General features: G+C 35.9%; 1 protein-coding gene and 1 long non-coding RNA gene across 2 annotated transcripts in view; both read left to right on the top strand.

The window, feature by feature from the left end:
- TOGARAM1 (TOG array regulator of axonemal microtubules 1) overlaps positions 1-26,746 on the top strand; it is a 120,422-nt gene that overhangs the window by 13,384 nt on the left and 80,292 nt on the right.
- Positions 13,754-16,291, top strand: LOC306653171. Its single transcript, XR_013761661.1, has 2 exons — positions 13,754-13,921; positions 15,124-16,291. It is a non-coding gene; the product is annotated as an uncharacterized lncRNA (long non-coding RNA).

The following is a 26,746-nucleotide window of genomic DNA, read 5'->3' as shown; positions in this document are numbered from 1 at the left end:
AACGTTTTGTAGTTTTCATTGTAAAGATCTTTTACCTCTTTGGTTAGATTGATTCCCAAGTTTTTTGTTTGTTTTTTTTTTTTAAGGCTATTGCAAATGGAGTTGTTTTCCTCATTTCCTTTCAGCTGTTTTGTCCCTTGGGTATAAAAATGCTTTAGATTTATGTGTGTTGATTTTATAGCCTGCTATTTTGCTGAATTCATTGATGAGGTCTAGAAGTTTTCTGGAGGAGTTTTTTGGATCCTCTAAATATAGAATCATGTCATCCGCAAACAGTGACAGCTTAAGTTCCTCTTTTCCTATTTGTATCCCTTTGATTTCTTTAGTCTGCCTAATTGCTCTGGCTAGAGTTTCAAGGACAGTGTTGAATAGAACTGGAGAAAGAGGACATCCTGTCTTGTTCCCATTTTTAAAGGGAATGGTTTCAGTTTTTCTCCATTAAGAATGATGTTGGCCATGGGCTTAGCATAAATAGCCTTTACAATGTTCAGGTATGTTCCTACTATCCCTATTTTTTCTAGTGTTTTGAGCATGAAGGGGTGTTGTAGTTTGTCTAATGCTTTTTCTGCATCAATTAAAATAACCATATGATTCTTATCTTTAAGTCCATTGACATGATGGGTTACGTTTATTGATTTACGAATGTAAACCATCCTTGCATTCCAGGAATGAACCCCACTTGATCATGGTGCACGATTTTCTTAATATGCTTTTGGGTATGGTTTGCCAATATTTTGTTAAGGATCTTTGCATCTATATTCATCAAGGATATTGATCTAAAATTTTCTTTCCTTGATGTGTCTTTTCCTGGTTTGGGTATGAGGGTGATATTAGCTTCATAGAATTTTTCTATTTCCTAGAAAACTTTGAGAAGTTTTGGAACGAGATCTTCTTTGAAGGTCTTGTAGAACTCGGCTGAGAATCCTTCTGGTCCTGGGCTTTTCTTGGATGGTAGGTTTTTAATGGCTTCTTCTATTTCATTGCTTGATATTGATCTGTTTATATTGTGTATGTCCTCCTGGTTCAGTTTGGGAGGAGCATGTCTCTAGAAATTTGTCAATGTCTTCGGTAGATTCCATTTTGTTGGAATACAGATTTTCAAAGTAGCTTCTCATTATGTTCTGTATCTCAGTGGTGTCTGTCGTGATATTTCCTTTTGCATCATGATTTTAGTAATTTGAGTTTTCTCTCTCCTTCTCTTTGTTAGTGTGGCTAAGGGGTTTTTTGTTGTTTGTTTGTTTACTTTCTCAAAGAACCATCTTTTTGTTTTGTCAATTTTTTGAATTGTTTCTTTTATTTCAATTTCATTGATTTCAGCTCTGAGTTTAGGCCATTAACGTTCAGGGTTATTATTGAGATATGATCTGTATACCCAGTCATTTGGCTTATTTTTGCTTTTTAGGTTGGCTTGGTTTCTCCTTTGAGTGGTTTTTCTCTAAGGTAGTTCCTCCCTTTGCTGACCTCCATTGTTGTTTTTCATTTCCTCCTCATGGAATATTTTGTTGAGAACATTCTGTAGTGCAGGCTTTCTATTTGTAAATTCTTTTAACTTTTGTTTATCATGGAAGGATGTTATTTCATCTTCAAATCTGAAGGTTAGTTTTGCTGGGTATAGGATTCTTGGTTGGCAACCATGTTCTTTCAGAGCTTGAAATATGTTGTTTCGGGCCCTTCTAGCTTTTAGAGTCTGGGTTGAGAAGTCAGCTGCTCTCCGTATTGGTCTCCCCCTATATGTAATCTGATGCTTTTCTCTTGCGGCCCTCAAAATCCTCTCTTTATTTTGAATGTTAGGCATTTTCATTATACTGTGCCTTGGTGTGGATCTTTTGTGATTTTGTGCACTTGGTGTTCTGTAAGCCTCTTGTATTTGATTTTCCATTTCATTCTTCAGCTTTGGGAAATTTTCTGATATTTCATTGAACTAGGTCGTTCATTCCTTTGGTTTGTATCTCTGTGCCTTCCTCAATCTCAGTAATTCTGAAATTTGGTCTTTTCATGATGTCGCATAGTTGTTGATGATTCTGTTCATGATTTCTTACCATCTTCTTCATTTGGGCAACTTTATATTCAAGATTAAATACTTTGTCTTCATTGTCTGAGGTTCTGTCTTCCAAGTGATCTAGTCTTTTTGTGATGCTTTCCATTGAGTTTTTTATTTGGTTTATTGTTTCCTTCATTTCTCAGATTTCCATTTGGTTTTTTTTGAGAATCTCTATCTCTTTGTTGAAATCATCTTTTGCTTCCTGCAGGTGCTCTTTCAGCTTATTGGTATTATCATTCATTGTCTGCATTTGCTCTCTTATCTCATCCTTTGTTTTGCAATTCATCTTAATCATGTATAATCTGAAGTCCTTTTCTGACATTTCTTCTAACATACTGTCTTTGGATTCTATTACTATAGAATCTAGATTTGTTTGGATCATTTTCTTCCCTTGTTTTTTCATGTTGTTCATGTATCTTCCCCTCTAGCAGTGCAGATCTGGGGTATTGCAGATTTCCCCCTATAGGCTTATAATGGCGCTATAGGTTTCCAAAACCCTTTCTTTAAGGGGAGATCAATATTAGCAGTGCCCAATTCTGACACTATGCAGTCCTAGACTAAATAGCCCTTGACAATGAGCTTCAAGCCTCCAGCAGGCGTCTCAGGATGGGATTTGCCCCACCTAAAGATCGGAGCTATGGCTTCCAGGATTATCCAAGATGGCCGCTCTGGCTTCGAAATATGTTGGCAAATGGGGAGCTGCAGCTCAGGGTGTGGATGTGGTCAGCTGGAAGTCCTGAAGGTGGGGTGCGGTTGGTCAGGCAGGGGTTCTGGGGGTCCGGTGTGTTTGGTGTGGTTGTGGTATCCTGGAGGCCTATTGTAATCAGTCGGTCTGGGGTCCCGGTGATAGGGCGCAGTCAGTTGGTCTGGGGATCCTGGCGGCAGGGAGCAGTCAGTCGATGTAGGGCCCCAGATGCAGGGAGTGATTGGTTGGGCTGAGGGATCCTGGAGGCGGGGCTCAGTCAGTCCACCCAGGGGTCCTAAGGGCCCTGGCTGTTGCCTCAAAATGGCAGCAGCCATGTGTAATCAAACCTGCAGGTACTGTAACAGTGAACTTCCAGGCAACAGCAGGCAGCTCGTGATACACTGGCCGTTGGCAATCAGTTTGCTGACTGTTGTCCGACAATCGGGAGGTGAACCTTGTGCGTTGGGTGATGGAAAGGTGTAAGGCAGGTGATGGACAAGCGAGAGGCAGGTAAATGGCGGATGATAGGCGCCTGACAGTGAGCAGCTGCACACAAAATAGGCTCGATGTGCTGACAGATTGCCGGTCATCACAGCAGACAAATGGGGTAAACACCAGGGAATTGATAAGCAGCAAAAACTGCCTCATAAAGAAAGAGATATCCTCTGCTTGAAACTGGAGTTACGGAGCCTCCCTGTAGTCCACCATCTTGGATTCTCCCTTTTTTTTTTTTTTTTTTTTTTAATTTTCTTTTATTTTTTAAATTATCTTTTTAATTTTGACAGTGGTAAATATTTAAAAAATTTTTTTCCATACATATATATATAATGTCTGTCAATCTACCATCCTTCCCATCCCCACTGTTCCACCCTACTCCTCACTCCCCTCTGTACAATCCAAAGTTCCTTCACTCTTCTCTACCCAGCCCCCACTATGGATCAGCATCTGCTTGTTAGAGAAAACATTTGGCCTTTGGTTTTTTGGAATTGACTTATTTCACTTAGTAGGATAGTACCCAGCTCCATCCATTTACCTGCAAATGCCACAGTTTCATTCTAATTTAAGGCTGAGTAATATTTTATTGTTTATATATGCCACAGTTTCTTTATCCATTCATCTGTTGAAGGGCATCTAGGTTGGTTGCATAGTTTAGCTATCGTGAATTGAGCTATTATAAACATTGATATGGCTGCATCACTGTAGTATGCTGATTTTAAGTTCTTTGAGTATAAACCCAGGAGTGGGATCACTGGGTCAAAGGGTGATTCCATTCAAATTATTCTGAGGAATCTCCATACTGCTTCCCAAAGTGGTTGCACCAATCTGCAGTCCCAACAACAATGTATGAATGTACCTTTTCCCCCACATCCTTGCCAACACTTATTATTGCTTGTATTCTTGATAATTGCCATTCTGACTGGATGAGATGAGTTTTGATTTGCATTTTTTTAATTGCAAGAGATGATGACCATTTTTTCATGTTTGTTGATTGATTATATTTCATCTGTGAAGTGTCTGTTCAGTTCCTTAGCACATTTATTGATTGGGTTATGTTTTTTTGGTGTTAAGTTTTTTGAGTTCTTTATATAACTTGGAGATTAGTGCTATATATGAGGTACATGTGATAAAGATTTTCTCCCATTATAAATCCTCTCTTTTCATGTTATTGATTGTTTCCTTTACAATCAATGAGAAGATTTTTAGTTGGAATCCATCCCATTTATTTATTCTTAATTTTACTTCTTGCACTTTAGGACTCTTGTCAAGGAAGTCAGATCTGAGGCTGACATGATGAAGATTTGAGCCTACTTTTTCTTCTATTAAGAACAGGGTCTCTGTTTTAGTGCCTAAGTCTTTGATCCACTTTGAGACGAATTTTGTGCAGGGTGAGAGATAGAGGTTTAATTTCATTTTGTTACATATGGATTTCCAGTTTTCCCAGCACCACTGGTTGAAGAGGCTATCTTTTCTCCAATGTATATTTTTGGCACCTTTGTGTAGTACGAGATAACCATATTTATGTAGGTTTCTGTCTATGTTTTGTATTTTGTTCCATTGGTCTACATGTCCATTTTGGTGCCAATACCATGCTGTTTTTGTTACTATATCTCTGTAGTATAGTTTAAGGTCTGATATTGTGATGCCTCCTGCTTCACTCTTCTTGCTAAGGATTGCCTTGGCTATTCTGGGTCTCTTAGTTTTCCAAATGAATTTCATAATTGCTTTTTCTAGTTCTATGAAGACGGTCATTGGGATTTTAATAGGAATTGCATTAAATCTGTATAACACCTTTGGTAGTATGACCATTTTGACAATATTTTGTCTCCTTGAGCCTGGGAGACTTTTCCATCATCTAAGGTCTTCAATTTCTTTCTTAATGTTCTGTAGTTTTCACTGTAGAGGTCTTTCACCTCTTTTGTTAGACTGATTCCCAAATATTTTATTTTTGTTGAGGCTACTGTGAATGAGGTATTTTTCCTAACTTCTCTTGCAGTAGATTTGTTGCTTACATATAGAAATGCATTTGATTTATGTGTATTGATTTTATATCCTGCTACTTTGCTGAATTCATTTATGACTTCTAGAAGTTTTCTGGTAGAATTTTTTGAATCTTCTAAATATAGAATCATTTCATTGGCAAATAGTTTGAGTGCTTTTCCTATTCATCTCTCTTTAATTTCTTCTGTCTGTCTGAATGCTCTGGCTAGAGTGTCAAGGACGATATTGAATAGAAGTGGTGAAAGGGCATCCTGTCTTGTTCCAGTTTTTAGGGGGAATGCTTTCACTTTTTTTCCCATTTACAATGATGTTGGCTTTGGCTTAGCATAGATAGCTTTTACAATGTTAAGGTATGTTCTTACTGTCCCTAGTTTTTCTAGCATTTTGAATATGAAGAGGTGCTATATTTTGTCAAATGCATTCTCCATGTCTATTGAGATGATCTTAAAGATTCTTGTCTTTAAGTCTATTGATGTGATTATTAATTTCCGTATGTTGAACCAACCTTGCATCCCAGGGATGAATCCCATTTGATTGTGGTGCACTTTTTTATATGCAATTTGCCAGAATTTTGAGAATTTTTGCATCTAAGTTCATGAGGGATATTGGTCTGAAGTTTTCTTTCCTTGATATGTCTTTGTCTGGTTTTGGTACAAGGGTGATACTAGCCTCATAGAATGAGTTTGGAAGGGTTCTTTCCTATTTGGAGAAATCCTAGTTCTTGGCTCACAGCAGTTAATGTCTCAAGTGTGTAAACTTGCAGAGAGGAGCATTCAGCTTGGACCACTTAGGAAAGTAAACAACTGCCCCCAAATTGACCTAGTGTTACCAAGGGAACCTGTATAGGGGCCTAGTGGTCTGATCCCCCATGGCACATTGTGATTGGGCTAAAAGTCTGTAAAATGTATGGTTTTTCCTGCAATAAAACGTGTTTGCAGGCGGCTCACCACAAGCCTGCTCCTACCCAACTCCCAGGGTCTGGGTCTTGACTCCGTGGCTCTTACCTGTGCCTCAGCTAGCCTGGCACCCTGACACTTTCCTTTTGTATTTCATGAAATAATTTGAGGAATATTGGTGTTAATTCTTCTTTGAAGGTCTTGTAGAACTCAGCTGAGAATCCATCTGGTCCTGGACTTTTCTCTGTTGGTAAGCTATTTTGTTTCTTGAAATTGATCTGTTTAAATTGTGTATGTCCTCCTGTATCAGTTGGGTGGATCATATGTCTCTAGAAATTTGTCAGTGTCTTCAAGTTTTTCTATTTTTTTTTGGAGTATAAATTTTCAAAATAGTTTCTAATAATCTTCTGCATTTCAGTAATATCTGTTGTGATATTTCATTTTTCATCACAAATTATAGTAATTTGAGCTTTATCTCTTTGTTAGTGTGTCTAAGAGTTTATCAATTGTTTTTTCAAAGAACCAACTTTTTATTAATTTTTTTAAATTCTTTTGTTTCAATTTCATTGATTTTAGCTCTTATTTAATTATTTTCTGTCTTCTGCTGCTATTGGTATTGATTTGTTCTTCTTTTTCTAGGGCGTGGAGATGTAATTTCTTTGTTGACTTTTCATTCTTTTAATGTATGAGCTCAGTGCAATGAACTTTTCTCTGAGCACTGTCTTCATAGCGTCCCAGAGATTTTGATATGTTGTTTCGGTGTTCTCATTTATCTCTGAGTATTTTTTTATTTCTCCTTTATTTCTTCCTTTATCCATTCATCATTCAATAGTATGCTATTTAGTCTCCAGGGGTTGGAGTAGCTTCTATTTTTTATTTTATCATTGATCTCTAGTTTCATTCCATTATGATCTGATAGAATGCAGGGTAGTATTTCTGTTTTTTTTGTACTTGCTGAGAGTTGCTCTGTGGCATAACATATGATCTATTTTAGAGAAGGATCCATGTGCTCCTGAGAAGAAAGTGTATTTGCTCAATGATGGATGAAATACTGTATATATGTCTGTTAAGTCTAAATCATTCATTGTATCATTTCATTCTGTAGTTTCTTTGTTTAGTTTTTGTTTGGAAGATATATCCAGTGATAAGACAGGCATGTTAAAATCACCTAGTATTATTGTGTTGTGGTCTCTTTGATTCTTGAAATTGAGAAAGGTTTGTTTGATGTATGTAGATGCTCCATTGTGTGGGGCATAAATATTCACAATTGTTGCCTTCTTAATGTATGATTACCTTAAGCAGTATGAATCATCCTTCTTTACCCCTCTGACTAACTTTGGCTTGAAGTCAACTTTGTCTGATATGAGGATGGTGGAAACCCCTGCTTGTTTACACAGTCCATGTGAGTAATATGTTTTTTTTCCAGCCTTTCACCTTCAGTCTGTGCATGTCTTTTCCTAAGGGGTGAATCTCTTGAAGACAGCATATTGTTGGGTCATTTTTTTTTTTTTAAATCCAATCTGCCAGTCTGTGCCTTTTGATTGATGAGTTTAGGCCATCAACATTCAGGGTTATTATTGAGATACAATTTGTATTCCTGTTCATTTTGGTTTATTTTTGGTTTTTAACTTGACTTAGTTTCTCTTTTGATTGACCTTTCCTTTAGCGTAGTTCCTCCCTTTGCTGGTTTTCTTTCTTTCTTTCTTTCTTTCTTTTTTTTTTTTTTTTTTTTTTTTCATTTCTTCCTCATGGAATATTTTGCTGAGAATATTCTGTAGTGCAGGCTTTCTAGTTGTGAATTCTTTTAACTTTTATTTATCATGGAAGGTTTTTGTTTCATCTTCAAATCTGAAGCTTAGTTTTGCTGGATATAAAATTCTCTGTTGGCATCCATTTTCTTTCAGAGTTTGATATATGTTATTTCAGGACCTCACGGAGTTGAGGGTCTGGGTTGAGAAATTAGCTGAGATCTGAATTGGTTTCCCCCTATATGTAATTTGATTTTTTTTTTCTCTCACAGCCTTTAAAATTCTATCCTTACTCTTTGTGTTAGTCATTCTCATTATATTGCACCTTGGTGTGGGTCTGCTATAATTTTGTACATTTGGGGTCCTATAAGCCTCTTGTAGTTGATTTTCCATTTCATTCTTTAAATTTAGGAAATTTTCTGATATTATGTCATTGAAAAGATTGTGCATTCCTTCAGTTTGTATCTCCACGCCTTTGTCTATTCCAATAAATCTTAAATTTGGTCTTTTCATAATATCCCATATTTCTTGGAAGTTCTGTTCATGGTTTCTTATCATGTTCTCTGTGTGGTCAACTTTATTTTCAAGAGTATATATTTTGTCTTCCTTGTCTGAAGTTCTGTCTTCCAAGTGGTGTAGTCTTTTGGTGATACTTTCAAATGAATTTTTAATTTGGTTCATTGTTTCCTTCATTTCGAGGATTTCTGCTTGATTCCTTTTTATAATCTCTGCCTCTTTATTGAAGTGATCTTTCACTTCCTGTATTTTTTCTTTAATACTATCCTTTATTTTGAAGATCAAACTAACTATGTATTTTTAAAATTCCATCTCTGACATTTCTTCTACTGTGTTGTCTGTGAATTCTTTTGTTGGAACACCTTGATTTGTGTGACGCACTTTGTTCCCATGTTTTTTCATGTTGTTTTTGTGCCTTCTCATCTAGCTGTATGGAACCGAGTCAGTACAGATTCTACCCTGTAGTCTTTTTGTGTCCCTGAAGACCTCTAGGACCTCACCTGCAGGTGACAATGGACTGTGACAATGGACTTCCAGGCAATAGCTGGCAGCAGGAGATCCACTGGCAATCTACAGGTAGTCTGCAGGCTAAGGGTGGACAATCAGCTGATAGATGTTGGGCAGTGGGCGATGGGTAGGTGAAAGACGGGCTATGGGTAGGCAAGAGGCAGGCAAACGGTTGATGATAGGTGGCAGTCAGTGAGCAGTCCACACTCAAAATGCAGGTGATATGCTGGCAGATAGGGGGTTATTGTGGTGGTCGAATGCCGTAAACAGCAAGGGATTGGTGGGCAGCTACAAGTCCCTCTCAGAGAAACGGTATTTTCTCTGCTTGAATTCCAGGTTATGGAGAGACGAGGAATGCAGCCTCCCTCTAGTCCTCCATTTTGGATCTAAGCATATTTTTAAGTTTATATTTTTCCTTCCATTTTTTTTTTTTTCCTGTGCTTGGTATTGAACCCAGAGCCTGTGCATGCTAGGCAAGTGCTCTGCCCTTACGCTATATCCTTACCACTCCTTCCATGTTTTAAGGCCATTCTTTATGCTAAAATCATTTCCAGTGTCTTCTCAGATTTCTCAGGATAGAAAGGATTTATCTCCAGGAATGAACTTATAAAGTTCAAAGTCACATCAAATTCTGTTATTACTTTAATATGAAATGGATGCAGGCCAGACGTGGTGGCACTGGCCTGCAACCCCAGTGGTTCGGGAGGCTGAGGCAGAGGATCGCAAGTGTAAATCTGACGTCTAGCCCAAATTCTTTTATAATTTATCATTTATTTATCTTAAAACTCCTGTGTATCTGAGTTAATCTCTTTCCTAACATTTTTTTCCTATTAGCAACTCAACTACATTCATATCTTTTAAAATATTGCAGTTTGTAATCCTAACTACCCTTAGCATTTAAACAAAGTAAGGGCTGATGCCTTCATCCTTTTTGTCTAAAGTATGTAATTCTGGGGCAAAATGTGTTCATTCAAAGCCTCTCCCACACCAACCAACTGAAAATATTCAATTGCTAACTTATATTGGATTTCATAAACTCAGTGTATGTCCTATCAGGTTCTATCATGTTTTGTCATACCAGACAAAATATAATACAGAAATAAATAATAAATAAGTTTCATTTGCTGTCACAGGGAATAACTCTGCCTAATGTAAATTAATAGAAATGAATTCTAATGTCTTTATAGAGAGGTATGCATTTTGCTAATGGATGTAGGTTCTATATTCTTTTATATCCTAACTCTCTAACCAGCACCCCTTTATTTTAATGTTGAGATTGAACCATTTTTCTTTCAAAAGTGATACAGAATAAGGCATGTTAATAAAACTCCTTTGTTAACAATATAGGAATACTTTATATAATGTTTTGGTAGTATTGAAAATGTCATGACTTATCTTAGTGAAGTTAACTGGGGACTATTTAGTAGTTTTGTAGTGCAGTTTATACATTTTAAAATGTTCCTTATGATGTATGGTGAGGGTGAAATAATCCCAGATCAACATATTGCCTTCAGAGTTGATCTTTCTATGAGCAAATCAGATCTTGTAATCCTACTCTTCAAATTTCCCTCCACATCTCACCCCATTTACCCATATTTTGTTTAAAATCCTTCATTGGCTCCAATAGCCATTAAGATAAAATTATTCAGATTATTCATTAATGGCCCTTTCTCTGGGGCACTCCGAGTCCCCTCACTACTTCCACAAAAATCTCTGTATCCTTATACTTTATCCACCTCCTTTTAACTTGTTGAGTCTTCTGGTCTTTATATATGTTGGTGACTGCCTGATCAACCTTCCACCTCCATCCCCTGCTCTTTCTTCCTTTCTTTTTTCTTTTTCTTTTTCTTTTCTTTTTTTTTTTTTTTCTTTCTTTTTTGGCTCATCTTAGGTCTTCTTTTAGTGCCTGTCCCATCTCATCTTAAACTTTGTTTATTATTACATTGAATTGAAATCGATTGTTCACAAGTCTTTTGTTTCATCACTGTACTGTGAGTTCATTGAGAACAGAGATGATGTATTTTTAGGTATTCAGGGCTTAGCACAATGCTTGGCACATAGAAAACCCTTAAATATTTTTGTTAAGTGAATAAAAGTCATCTCAAGTATAAGTCATTTTTAAATCAAGTGTTAGCTTTCTAAAAGAACAACTTTTAAAATAATACCTAAATATAATGTTAAGTATTATAAGCTTTTTGTTACTAGTCATCATATATATAATTAATAGAACTAGCACAAAATACTGGGATTTATGTCTTATGTGAAAATCAATAGTGAAGATTTTTCTCTTAATAGTAAATTTAAAAATTGAAGGTGCTTGGGTCCTATCATCTTAACAATTTCTTTGGAAACAGTTTGAATATCAGTTACTATTTTAGTCAACTTTTTTTTTTGGGGGGGTGGGTGCTGGGGATCGAACCCAGGGCCTTGTGCTTACAAAGCAAGCACTCTACCAACTGAGCTATCTCCCCAGCCCCTAGTCAACTTTTTTATTGCTGTGACTAATAGATCTGATCAGAACAATTTTAGGAGGAAAAGTTTATTTGAGGTCTCACTTTTCAGAGGTCTCCATCCATAGAAGGCCGGCTCCATTCCTCGGGGCTCAAGGTGAGGCAGAACATCATGGCAGAGAGTATGACAGCAGAGGGAGGTGGCTTACTTGACAATCAGGAAGCCAAGAGAGATTCCCCTGGCTAGATATAAAGTATATACCCTATAGCCCCACCCCCAATGAAACACTTCCTTTGGCCACATCCCACTTGCCTCCAGTTACTTATTAATCGCATCAGAATTAATTCACTGATTAGATTAAGGCTATAACCCAATCATTTCTCCATCAAACCTTCTTACATTGTCTCATACATGAGCTTTTGGGGAACACCTCATATCCAAACCATAACAGTAACTTACAAAAGTATTTCTCCCTGTTAACTAAAGATTGGTATACTAGTCCTGTATATCTAAGCCTAGAAATCAGAGATTTTTTTTAATACCAGAAAGCAATACTTTTCATAAAATTGCTAAATGATTAAAAATAAAACATTAAATATACAGTATGGTTTACTTTTATTTTCAGTAATAGAGTGAAATTATGTGGTTTTCTTTCTTTCCTGGGGGTTGAACCCAAGGCCCACTACCAATGAGCTACATTCATTCCCCAGCTCACTTTTTATTTTGAGGGACGTTCTCACTCAGTTGCTGAGATTGGCGTCAAACTTGTGCCTCAGCATCCCAAATTGCTGGGATTGTAGTCATGTGCCACTGCTCACAGCTGTGTGGATTTATTTATAAACATACTTTTCTTTCTTTCTTTCCTTCTTTCCTTTTTCTTTTTTCCTTCTTTCTTTCCTTCCTTCTTTCTTCCTTCTTTCCTTATGTCTTCTTTTCTTTTTTCTTTCCTTCTTTCTCTTTTTTCTTTCCTTCTTTCTCTTTCTTTCTTTCCTTCCTTCCTTCCTTTTTCCTTCCTTCCTCTTCCCCTACCTTTTCCCCTTCCCCTTCCTTCCTTCCTTCCTTCCTTCCTTCCTTCCTTCCTTCCTTCCTTCCTTCCTTCCTCCCTCCCTCCCTCCCTCCCTCCCTCCCTCTCTCCCTCCCTTCCTTCCTTCTTTCCTTCCTTCCTTCCTTTTCTTCATACCAGGGATTGAACCCAGGAGCACTTAATTATTGAGCCACACCACTAGCCCTATTTTGTATTTTATTGTATTTAGACACAGGGTCTCACTGATTTGCCTTAGTACCTCGCTTATCGCCAAGGCTGTCTTTGACCTCGTGATCCTCCTGTCTCAGCCTCCCGAGCTGCTGGGATTACTAGTGTGCACCACTGCACCTGACTATAAACATATTTTCCTAGAAGGACTAAAATAATAATGGCCAAAGTGATCAAATTGACCATTAAATGCATCTAACTCAAATGCTACCACTATGATGTGCAGAACTCCACAATTCCTAACCTCAAGCCAAAACTCAAAGACTGAGCCACTGGAAGTGCATGCATTAGCCAGGCAGCTATCACTGCCTCTGTTACTCTTCCTCTAATCTCAGGCAGTAGAGGGAAAGACAGTTCTACCCACTGGGGAACAGGCTATGAAACTAGCATAGGACTTCATCTTGGAGCTCAGTGCTAAGTTCACCACAGTGTGATCCAAACACCAGGCAAAAACCAGAGGGCACTTACCAAGAGTAGAGCTCACACAGGAGCCTCTAGACCTGTCCTGGCACTAGGCAGAGACCTGTGACCCAGAAGGATGGACTCATGTGCTGACCTGTATTATCACCAGCTATAATGGGCCTAGGACTGCAAAGGTTATTGTGGCTGAAACCTAGGATCGTCCAACTTACTGTTAGCCTTGGTGGCTAAGGAACTAACTTCACAAATACCACCCCAACCACAGGCAGTGTAGTGTGGAGTAAGACTTTATTTGCTTAGGGTAGGACAGGGTAATTACCAAGGACTTTGCCTTGGAATTAAGTTCTTAGCTTGAGTACCCTAATACTGGGCAAAGCTAGTGGCCCACTTTCCCAGGCCAGTGTCAATAGGCGGCCCCACCAGTGGAGGAGACACACAGCCTCTCAGACTGTCAGATTTCTCTTTTGACCAGCATCACCTGTGACTGGTTCATCAGTCTTGAACCACAAGTCCATCTTAGTAGTAGGCAGCTCATAGCAAAGTCAGCCTTGGTTCTACCCCAGTGCTTTTCTAGTCCTGATAGACTATGGACTTAGGTCGTGACACAACTTTGTAGTATTAGTGGCCACATATATGGCATAGGAACCTGGAACTGGTCCTCTCATGACGATTCTGCTCAGAGCCAGAGAGAATCCTGCAGTGTCTGTCCACAGACCTGTATCTATGGAAAGGGCTTCTGAGCCTATTCTTTCCCCATGGAGAGGCTTGTGATAGAATATCTGTTTTTAAGCCCTCACCAGGTTTACAGGGGGAGAATATATCTCCCCCTGACTTTCTGTAAGAAATGCTGTAGGGAGTTCTCCAAACTGAAAAAAAGAGATATTACTAAGAGGAAAACATCAGAAGGTATAAAACTCACTGGTAAGAGTAACTTTTACAAATTCAGGATAGTCTTGAACAGCATAGCAACTGCAGATTTGGAGAAAATTTGGACTTGGGTTGCCTGTTAGTGTTAACAGTGAGAACACACCAACAGCACACTTCCACAAACCTGGACTTGGGGTACTATCAAGTATTGGAATAGCAGAAATTATTTCAGGCTAAGAAAAAATAGATATTCTGCTTAGAATTTCTAGAAAGAAGCACAAACAAAACCAGATGAGAAAAATTGGAATAAATTCCTAATCCTTCAATGCCCAAATGACTTTGTGTACAAAGCATCAAGAGCTTTCAGGAAACCATGACCTCAATTAATGGTGAAAATAAAGTACCAGAGAGAATGAGGTTGTGATAAAGCGCTTGCCTGGCACGTGCAATACACTGGGTTTGATTCTCATTACCCACATAAAAATAAATAAATAAAATAAAGATATTTTTTAAAAAGTGCCAGAAACTGAGCAGATAGTGATCAATATTGGCAAACTCCCCAATGGAAAATTTAAGACAGCTGTTTTAAGGCAACTCAGTGGGCTTCTAGATAACACAGAGAATTCAGTACTCTTCCTGAGTAAGTAAAACAGAAATGGAAGCAACTTTAATAAAAATTTCTTCATCTGAAAAATACACTAAATGAAGTGAAAAATGCCATAGAAGGCATCAGTAGCAGAATAGATCAATCAGAAAAGAAAGGATTAGTTAGCTTGAAGACAGGCTATTTGAAAATTCTGTTGGAGAAGATAAAAGGGGGAAAATGGAGGGGAATAAAGAAGGCTCATGGGAACTTTAGGACAGCATTAAAAGAGGAAATTTTTAGTCAGATTTAATTCAACCAAGTGTACCCCAAGACATCTTTTAAAAGCTTTCAAAGGTCAATGATAGAGAGAAAATTCTTAAGATTGCAAGAGAAAAAAGACATAAGAATATCCCAGTACCTGATAGCAGGCTTAGCAGAAACCTTACAATCTAAGAGAAAATGGCATGAGATTTTTCAGAGTACTGAAGGGAAAATACTTAGAGAATACTGTACCCAGCAAAGAAGCTCTGTTCGCACCAAAAAATAAAAGCTGAGAGACTATATCTCCCCCTGACTTTCTGTAAGAAATGCTATAGGGAGTTCTCCAAACTGAAAAAAAAAAAAAGAGACATTACTAAGAGGAAAACATCAGAAGGTATAAAACTCACTGGTAAGAGTAACTATTACAAATTCAGGATAGTCTTGTATTATAAATATGGTACATAAACCATTCATATAAGGGTATTCCATATAAAGACTAAAAAGCAAAACAATTAATAACTACATTAGTATGTTAAAAGAGGTAATAAAGTTATAAAGCAGGACACCAAAAATCCAATTGTAGGAAGAATGGAGCACAAGTGTGAAGTTTTTTTAATTTACATATTTCCAGTTACTTTTTATTTGTGTCTTTATAATCATGTTAAGCTACTATCATTTCACAATGACTTTATGATCGTCAGAAAGTTTGTTTTAGGCCTCATGAGAACCACAAAGCAAAAATCTGTAAAAGACAAACCAAAAATAATAAGAAATGAAAACACACTACTGTAGTAAATCGCTTAGATTCTAAGAGAGGGAGAAAGAAACTACAATAAAATTAGAAAACAAGTTCAAAATGGCCTACCCATCAATAATGTGAAAGGACAAAAAAAAAAAATCTATTTTTTGCTTACAAGAGACTCACTTTACCTTTTGATGATATACATGGATTGAAAGTAAAGAAATAGAATAATACATTTCATGCAAATGGAATCCAAAGAAGGCAGGAGTAGCCATACTTATTATATTTTGGGGTGGGGTACTGTGGATTGAACCCAGGAGGACTTAACCACTGAATCACATCCCTAGCCCTTTTATTTTTTATTTTGAGACAGGATCTTACTAAGTTGCTTAGGGCCTCACTGAATTAGTGAGGCTGGCCTTGAACTTGTGATCTTCCTGCCTCAGCCTCCCGAGTCTCTGAATTACAGTTATGTGCCAGTCAGTATGCCAGGTTTCCATACTTAATTCAGATGAAATAGACTAGGTTAAAAATAACAAAGAGAGACAAGGAAGGTCATTATATAATGATAAAGGGTTTGAAAAGTGAAAAAAATGCACCTAAGTTCATATTCTGAAATTATATATAGATATGTGATTGATTAAAAAGACAAAAATACTTTGTGCCTTCTTAAGCCATAGGGAAAAAATTAACATCTGGATAGGAAGATTAAAAGTTCTTCCCAATTCTTTAATCAGCCTGAGACTCCCACATAGAGAAATTTTAGATATGTTGGTTTCTTGAAGTTGCTAAAATACATGACATGCTTTAGTCTCTTTTTTTTTTATTTACTTATTTTTTTTAATTTTTTTTTTTTTTTTTTTTTAGTCTTTTTAAAAAAGATAAAGGGCTGGTACCACATGTGCTGGTTTTAAAAGAATATAAGTGATTTCAGTTTTTATAATTCCTAACATAAGATTTGAGGATAAATCAGGTGCTTTAAAACTGAAATGGCTGTATCAGTGACTTTTATCCACAAAATCATTATTTTTTACATGTATATTCAGAATAAAAGTTGTTAAAACTTTTAAAGATGGTAGTATGAGCATGTGCTTTATATAAGAAAATATGGTACTAATAAAAAAATAATTTGAGAACTATAAAGTTAGGTTGCCTTATATAACAAAATCTGAGAGGTAGTTTTTTCTTTCCCATCCTGCCCCAACCCTCCATAAAAGGGGAGCAGATTACAAAAGACAATTGGCTATGGGTAAAGAAAAAAAAATGTTAGGCTAATATTGTCAATCATCCTTCCTTAATGGATACTATTATATAGGGTACCTTGCATATATGACATAGATATTAACATGAGACTTGTGCTTAAAGACTTAGTGTTTTCTTAAGGAAACAAGGTATTAAGATTAAAACAATAACAACTAGAAGAATTAAATGACAAATTATTAATAGAAGTAATTCTTACTAAAAGGTCAGAGGAAAAAATAAAATCAATTTTGATATACCCATTAGGAGTCAGGATACTATCTAGAACCAGTTTAGTTGTATATTTTTGTGCATTTTTGTGGACTTGACATAAAATTTTAATCCCTGATAATAATATTAATGGCATCTTAGTCCACTCCTGATGTATAACAAAATACCTTAGAATGAGTAATTTATTAAAACATGACAAAACAAATAAACCTTATTGCTCACAGTTTTGAAGGCTGGAAAATCCATGATCAAGACACTGGCATATTCATTGTCTGGTGAGGATTCTCTACTTCGTAGATGGTGTCTTCTTGCTGTGTCGTAACATGGTTAAAGGGACAAGCGAGTTCCTTTAGGCCTATTTTACATGGACACTAATCCCATTCATGAAAATGGAGCACTCATAACCTAATCACCTCTCAAAGGCACCACCTGTTAATACTGTCACCATGGAATAGATTTCAACATATGAATTTGGGGAAGACACATGCATTCCATCCATAGCAGAAGCTACCTCTTGATAATATTTACTGTGTATCAGACACTGTTCTACACACAAAGGTAAAATAACTGGTTTAAGATCTCTTAGTGAGTAGCAGAGCTGATTTGAACCTAAGCAGTATGGATCCAGGGTTGGTGCTCTTAATCAGCACACTGTCAAATAAGGAGATTAACTCACCTCTTCATTTCAGCACATTGGGAAATTGGCAAAGGGTTGCTTAACAAGGTGAATTTAGCCTATTCCTTGACAAAAGCTAAGACTTTAAGGGAACAGGAGGGTGAAATACATTTCTAGCAAGGGGAATAACTTGAACAACAAAAAAAGTTAATGAACCATGAGCCCCAGAACAAAATATAATGTTAGTACTGTAATACTGAATAAACAAATGTCATATAAGGATAGTCTTATTTTAAATGACTGAAGTTGGCCCTCTCTATAACCTAAAGGTAATACATAGTAGGGTCGCAGTGTTTCGTTGTATGTAGTTCACATACTCATCTGTCTGTCATCCTTAGTCTCAGACCTGTCCCCCCATCTAATTTGGGCTGGCCTTTGCCCAGATTCTACTTTAACATTTGCAGTCCTCTCTGTTTATCTTATATTTCTGCGTTGTCCACATGACTAATTTGTTAGTGACATTAAATAGTAAAAGTTCTCCCTAAATCATGAATATTTGAATCCGTGCTCCTATAGCTCATTTTGAAGATAAATAGAAGAGTTTGGTTGGAAGGATGGTTTTCGTGTAGAGTTTTGGGGAAAAAAGGTTACAAGAGAGAAGTAGGGACTGGACTGGAAATCCTTGAATACCAGGCTAAGGAGTTTTGTGTAGTGTTTTGATAGTGATGTGAAATTGCAGGAGGGTTATTATTTTTTTTCCCAAGGAGATAGGATGCTGTTTAAAATCAGTGTTTCAGGAAACTCATTCACAACCATAGTACTGTGAATATTTTGTTAAAGAAGCTAGAGATAGAAGATCAGAAGACCAATTAGACACTTATTACACTGCGTAAGGTGTGAGGTGTTGAGTTTCATGAGAATTAGCACAGTGCCAGGATTAGACTAAAAAGGGATGGATGCAAGACACATTTCAAGAACTACTAGTGGCCAGGCGTGGTGGCGAACACCTGTAATTCCAGCAGCTTGGGAGACTGAGGTAGGAGGATCATGAGTTTCAAAGCCACCCTCTAGCAACAGTGAGGCACTAAGCAACTGACTGAGACCTGACCCTAAATAAAATACAAAATAGGGCTAGGGATATATCTCAGTGTGGAGTACTCCTGAGTTTAATCCCCAGTACCAAAAAAAAAAGTTAATTTCAAAGACTACTAGTGAAGAAAGGGGGCTAATTGTATATTTGAATGAAATGACTAAATGTATCATAGATTCATGAATAGTCATGGGAAGGTCTCAAAGCCAGAAGTTTATGGGGGAAACTAAATTCTTGGTGAAGAAAAAAATATTCCAGGTGAGTTAAATACTACTTTTCAAGAGACATGAGAACTAGAGATGCAGCTTCTGGAAGTCATGTGCTGAGAAATAATTGCTGTAAACTGAGAATGGATATGCTCTCTAATGAACAATATGTAGAGTAAGACAAAGTGATTAAGACCAAATCTTGGTATACAGCCTTATTTAGGGAATAGCCGTAGAAAATCACCAAATTTGGCAAAGAGAAGGTGACCTGAGAACTGAAAAAGAACCAAGAATGAACAAGGGTCTTGAAACAAAGTGGCAAGAGAGTTTCAAGGATTGATCAGTACTATTAAATGCATCTTAGAGTATGAAGAGAATAAAAACCAAAAAACATGATTCGTTCTTATATGTTACATCCTATTGCTTGTAAAATAATTTTGAAGGTATTCTTAATTTTATTGTTTTTTAGGGCCTTCTTAAATCTTCTGGTTATAGAAAAAATTATATATGCTCATAGGGAAAACTTGGGAAACACAAAAAGCTCAAAGAAAAAATTAAAAATTTTCCAAAATCCCACTACTGAGAGAGATCTACTGTCAAAGTTTTATCACTTGTATTTCCAGTATCATTTCCATTAATGTATACAGGTATAGATTATTTTTTCTGTAAATGAAAGTGTCCCTTTTTCACTTACTTTATCATGCACATTTTATACTATAGAGCTATAGTAACAAAAACGGCATGGTGTTGGCACCAAAACAGACATGTAAGACTAATGGTACAGAATAGCAGACATAGAATCAAACCCACATAAATACAGTTAAATCACACTGGACTAAGTGCCAAAAAACATACACTGGAGAAAAAAATAACCTCTTTAACAAATGGTGCTAGGAAAACTGGAAATCCATAGGTCACAAAATGAATTACACCCCTGTTTTCACCCTGCACAAAACTCAGTTCCAAGTGGATCGAAGACAGGCACTAGAACAGAGACCCTTTACCTAATAGAAGAAGAAGTAGACCCAAATCCACCTTGTTGGCCTAGGAACTGACTTCCTTAACAAGACTCCTAAAATGCAAGAAGTAAAATCAAGAATCAATAAGTGGGATGGATTCAAACTAAAAAGCTGAATGTGAAGAGAAAGCCTACAGAATGGGAAACAAATCTTAACCACATGCACCTCAGATAGAACATAATCTCCAGGATATATAAAGAACTCAAAAAACTTAACCCCCCAAAAACAAATAACCCAGTCAATAAATGAGCAAAGGAACTGAACAGACACTTCACAGAAGAAGAAACAATCAATCAACAAATACATGAAAAAATGTTCAACAACTCTAGCAATTAGAGAAATACAAATCATCTCACTTCAGTCAGAATGGCAGTTATAAAGAATTCAAGCAACAATAAATGTTGGCGGGGACGTTGCTATTGGAACTGCAGATTGGTGCAACCATTATGGAAAGCAGCATGGAAATTCCTCAGAAAACCTGGAATGGAATCACCATTTGACCCAGCTATCCCACTCCTCAGTTTATACCCAAAGGACTTAAAATCAGCATAGTGCAGTGATGTAGCCACATCTATGTTTATAGCAGCTCAGTTCACAACAGATAAACTATGGAACCAACCTAGATGCCCTTCAACAGAAGAATGGATATATATAATGGAATATTAGCCTTAAAGAAGAGTGAAATTATGGCATTTGCAGGTAAATGGATGGAGCTGGAGAATATACTAAGCAAAATAAGCAATCTCCAAAAAACAAAAGCTGAATGTTTTCTCTGATATGCAGATGCTAATTCACAATAAGGGGGGTGACTATGGAAAAAATGGAGGAACTTTGGATTAGGCAGAGAGGAGTGAAAGGAGGGGAGGGAGTATGCAGGTAGGAAGAATAGAAGAATGAATTGGATATTATTACCCTATGTACACAACCAGTGTGATTCTACATCACATACAACCAGAAGAATGAGAAGTTATACTCCATTTGTGTATGATGTGTTAAAATGTATTCTATTGTCAGTGTCCATGTTGCATGTTGAGTTGTTTCCAATAAGTAGTAATAAATTTAAAAACATTTTTTCAGCTGCCTGAAGAATTTGAAAAACTTATTTTAATGCTTGTAAAACTTGAAAACCTTATGTTAAGTGAAATAAGCCAGATACTGTGAAACAAGTACCACATGTTCTTTCATATGTGGAAGTTAAAAAAAAAAGTCATCTTGAATGTGTAGTAGTGATTACTAGAAGTTGGGAAGGGTGGAGGATAAGAGACTCTGTGGTTAGTGCACACTGTATGCATGTGTTAAAATATCACAGCAAACCCTATTGACATGCAAAATTACTACATATTTATCAAAATAAAATGTTTAAAAAACATGAACTACCCAAAAGCGTATCTACTCCCAGTGTTGAGTGTACTTATCTCAGAGCTAAGAATGAACAGAATGTTTTATAACAAAAATTTGAAGGTATGGTAAAAGCACACCTTGATTCTCATTTCAGATTTGAACAATTAATCAGTAATGTTTTGATAGGTTATAAAAGTTGAACATCTGAATGAAGCAAGTTTAGAGTTGAATACTTTATACATTCATGAGAATCATCTTTATTAATGGGAAATAATCTATGTTGTCCTAGGTACAAAAATTACAGGTAAACGGGGTATATACAGGTAATGGATATGTTTTGTTCATTTATTAAGGAAACTGTTAACAGCTTTTTTAAAATGATAAAAGTCATATAGTATATACTCAATTCTATGTTGATAGCATTTGTCAGAACTTTTCACTATTATAACAACCTTGCAATGAACATTGGTATGCAGATATTCCTGTGTATTATATTTCCATAAAACAAAAATCTTAAGTTTAATGTTGGTTAAACACTAGTAATCAAGTGACTAAAAACTTTCAAATGGACATAAATTCATTTTTGCAAATGAATGTATCTTTAATTTTACTATATCATTGCTATCTACTACTCACAAAGTTCACAAAGAAGCACTTTTACAAGAATTTTAGTTCACTGTGTGTCCACATTTGATTGTTTCTGTAAGTTCCAAATATATATGTAGATAGTATAATTTTTCAGTTCACTCACTTTTCTGAATGTTTTATAGTCATGTTTAATGTGAAATGATCCAGAATAATGGGGTTGTCCACTGTAAAGAATTCTGAATACTTGAAACATGCTCTTTATGATTAGATAGAACTTCAAAATTATATCCTGGCACTTTTGTACCTTAAGATCATACGGGGTTTATAAGAAAGGACTTGGAAACCACAAAGTACTAGACATATATGAAAAATTATACTGGGATTTTTTGTTTCTTTGGTGCTAGAGATTGAACCCAAGGCCTCATGCATGCTGTATCACTGAACTACACCTTTAGCCCCTAGGTACTGTGTTTTAACCCAGAGACTTTTAAGAAATTCTCCTAAAAGAACCATGACAAAGGTTACCATGTCCTTTTTATTTACATTTGGCTACGGAATATGGATATGAATTTGCTTCAGTGAGAACAGGAGAGTGAGATGCTTCTTTTTCAGTGGCCTTCAGTTTGACATAAGTTGTTTAATCCTCAAAGATGGCATAGTTTGAGGGGTTTTGCTGGCAGAGCGAGGTAACTCCTGTCTTCATTCAAGTTGTCATTTCACCCTTTTCGTCATTTGTGTTCTTTCTAGTTGCCAGATATATATGATAGGAAAGTAAAGTAAGAAAGGCATTGAAGTGAAGTAGTAGAAAGAGAAAAAATTCACTAGAATGAAAAGTTTTGTTGTATCTACTATATGTAAATGTTTATTTGTATCATTGTATATTTAATAACATTTTTCTTATCTGAACTTAATAATTGGTCTAAATTATTTTGTCATATTTTAAAAGTAAATACAAATTTGCTAATTTATTATTCTATTCTCATAGTTTTCACCATATGACCTCATCCCATCTCCAAAATTAAAGCCCTCCCAAGGAATGCCAGTCAATGATGATTTATGTTTTAGCAGAAAAAGAGTATCAAGAAACTTGTTTCAGAATAGTCGGGATTTTAACCCAGATTCCCTTCCAGTATGTGCAGCTGGTAAGTAAAAGTTGCAGGTAGTGACATGTTCAAGTTAAAGACTTCTGTAAACTTCATACTCCATTCAAAAAGTCAAAGAATTTATAATCTAGTAGGCAATTCAGATTCAATAAGTGTTTATTAAAAACCTGATAAAAATGTTCAATTTGAAATGATTGTCTCATGAGACCATGAAAGGTTTTCTCACTGAATCCTGTTAAGTGACAAAGTAGGACAATATTCACTTAACGAACCATTCATATGTATTGAGTATTTTCTATGTCAGAAACTTTTCTAAATACTGGGGTTATAGCAGTCAACAAGAAAGGAGAAATTTTCTACCTAATGAAGTTGGTATTCAAGTTGGGAAGTGAAGCAGATATTATTAAACAAATGGAAGACATGGTAGATTAGACGATGCTATGAATGAAAATAAAACAGAGGGCCGGGACTGTAGCTCAGTGGTAGAGCACTTGCCTACATGTGAGGAACTGGGTTAAATCCTCAGCATCACATAAAAATAAATAAGGTATTGTGTCCATGTACAACTAAAAAATATATATATTTTAAAAAATAAATAAAACAAGAGAAGTGGAATATGGACTAGGGACTGTTTTTAAGTAATACAGTGAAAGGTAGCCATATTCTGATGAGAATATATGAGGCAAGCTATTAGGTATCAAGTGATTTTGGGAAGAAAGAACAGTCAGTGCAGAGTTACTGAGATAAAAGTGTATGGGACATGTTTGAGAAAGATTAATGAGTCTAGTATGCCTGGAATGAAATGAATAAGAGGAAGACAAGTAAAAATTAAAGAAATGATAGGGGTCTTTTTTTTTTTTTTTTTTTTTTTGTGGTGCTGGGGATTGAACCCAGGGCCTTTATGCTTACAAGGCAAGCACGCTACCAACTGAGGCTATATCCCCAGCCCTAAAATTTACACTTAATGAGAGGCATTTAAAGAAAGAAGTGACATCACGTGCTTTTTTGTTTTCCAAGCTCAGTTTGGATGTTATATTTAAAATCAATATAATGAGGACACAGGCAAAATGGAGAACTGATTAAGAGTCCTTTGTCACGATCCTGGTTAGAGTTGATGGAACATTTTCACCAGGATAGCAATGAATGCAGTGAAAAATGATTGGCTTCTGATTATATGTCAGAGGATTATATGTCAGAGGTAAGTTGACATGATTTGCTAGTGGATTGGATATGGAGTGTGAGGAAGAAGAATCAAAAATGTTTTAAGAATGTTCTGCTAGAGCACTGGAAAGATGTTAATTGCCTAATTGTTGCAGAAAGTAAATATTACCATGGTAGTTCAGAGACATGGTCGCATCTATGGGCCATATCAGATAGAAAAGTCATTTGTGATTCATATGGTACAAGTAGTTAGAAGAAAGCTATGAGGAGCATGAAGATTTATGTTAGGAATGGACTTAAGATATTCTGAGGCTGGGGATATAGTACAGTTTGTAGAGTGCTTGCCTCCACATACCAAGACCCTGGGTTCAATCCCCAGCACCACAAAAAATAATAATAATAATAATAATAATAATATTCTTGGAGTTGTCAAGGCCAAGATTCATTTAGATGGTAAAAGATAAATTGGGACATGAGGAACCCTTGAATGCTCAAAATTTGAACTTATATTTGTAACATGTTTATATTGAACTTATATTTGTAAGACTCAAGGAACAATGGAGATTTTCTTTATTATTAAGAAAAAGAACTAGAGCAGCAAGGTTGTAAGCAGTATAGGAAAGAATAATTAGGAAGATATGATATTTTAATATAAAAGATAAAGAAGGAGATAGAAAGGATTTCAAGATTTAGTCTCCAGGGGCTGGGATTAATGCTTAGTGGTAGAGCACTTGCCTAGCATGTGTGAGGCACAGGATTTGATCATCAGTACCACATTAAAAAAAAAAAAAAAAAGAATAATAAAATAAAGGTATTATGTCCATCTACAACTAAAAATATATTAAAAAGAAAAGTCTATAAAGATATCCAGAAGGAAAGAATACTTTCCTTGGAAAAAGAACAATTAAAAAAACAAAGATTTAGTCTTACAAAAATGAGACATTAGGGTAATCACTTGCTGTGATTTTTCCTGTGTATGTTAATAAATTTGTATTCTTTTTTCTATCAAAAAAAGAAAACTGGAAGTGTGTTGATAAAATTGATACCAGAGGGAAGGTAAAATAACATTTATTCAGTATCCAAATTCTATCATTTCTGGAAATTTTGGACAAAGTTTACACTAGTATTCAGTATCTTGGAGAATGTATAGACTTTTATGCAATAAATCCCTTAGTATTTTCAAACAGAAATAAAAGTTCTGGGTGAACTTAGAAACTATACAAATGCTATGTGTTAATTAGGAAAGAAAACAAAAGAGTTGTGCGGTAGGAAACATTTTTGGGTAGTAAGCATACTTAAGATAACAGGAGGAAGTGGCGGCAGGTCTCGAGAAACATTCCATGGTGAGAAAAGGGAGGAGAGTAGGAAGAAATTGCCTTTGTGTATGTTCTTCAAAATACTTTTCCTGTGTAAATTTATGATTACACAAATGGTATGCTTTTACTCCATGTACAGAGAAACAACATGTAACCCATTTGTTTACAATTAAAAAAAAAAAATACTTTTCCTTTTCCTGTTCTGTCCTTTTTAAACCCCTGCACTACTCAAGATTTGCCCATACTAAAAGCTTTCTCTCTTTTTTGCTTGCCTTGATTCACTGTACTTTTTACTATTTTTTCTCACAGAAGTACACCAACATTTGATGTATTCATGAAATAAAGCCCTACTTTTTTTTTTTTTTTTTCTTTTTTACTTTTGTGTTTATTCACCTCTTTCCTTCAAAGGTACTACTGGGACTCATCAGACAAATCCTCCTGGGAAATGTGGACAACTTGGATTTTCACAGATATGTGGTAAACTGGCAGTGTGGATTCTGACTTACAGTTCCTGGGGACAAATAATAGTCATCAGATAAAGGTATAAGTTCCAGATTATTTGGAAACAAATAATCTATAAATATTTGGAATGATTTCCAACACTAGCTTATGTTATTTTGTATAATTTTACTCATTACAAAAAAGGAAAAATATGTTATATTTTAATAACAATTTTTAATGATTCTTACCTAAAATATTAGATTTTGTTATAACTAATAACTGATTAAAATAAAAAATTTAGGCCAAGCACAGTGGCTCATGCCTATAATCCCAGCGACTCGGGAGGCTGAGACAGAAGGATTGGGAGTTCAAAGCCAGCCTCAGCAAAAGTGAGATGCTAAGCAACTTAGTGAGACCCTATCTCTAAATTAAATATAAAATAGGGCTGCAGATGTGGCTTAGTGGTCAAGTGCCCCTGAGTTCAATCCCCGGTGCTCCCCTAAAATAAATAAATAAATAAACAGCTATTAGAAACTTTATAATGGAAATGAGCATTTTAATGCCAAGTAACTGAAAATAACATTATTCATTAAATAGTACTAGATGAAGATAATTATTTCCACAACAGCTTTAAAATTCAAGGTTATTAGAAATTATTATGTATACTGTTAGGAACTATAACTTCCTAACAAGCTATTATTTCAGCAAAGAAACAAGATACAGAAGAAAAGGAAGGATTTGAGACTGGTTGTGTCAATCATATGAATTTTGAGATAACATTTTAAAGTTCCTTGCTAATTAATAGCTTTAACAATTATTCTGTAGAGATAGAATCAAATTAAATATTTCTAGAAAAATTTTTTTTTCTTTTTCGGGGTGATTGAGAATATATCATGGCCTACACATAAGCTGGTAAGTGCTCTA

This window comes from Sciurus vulgaris (genome assembly GCF_902686455.1).
Source record: "Sciurus vulgaris genome assembly, chromosome: 2".
In the NCBI taxonomy this organism is placed as follows: domain Eukaryota; kingdom Metazoa; phylum Chordata; class Mammalia; order Rodentia; family Sciuridae; genus Sciurus; species Sciurus vulgaris.
Note: the sequence above shows the minus strand (reverse complement) of the source record. Positions and strands in the feature narration are given on the sequence as shown.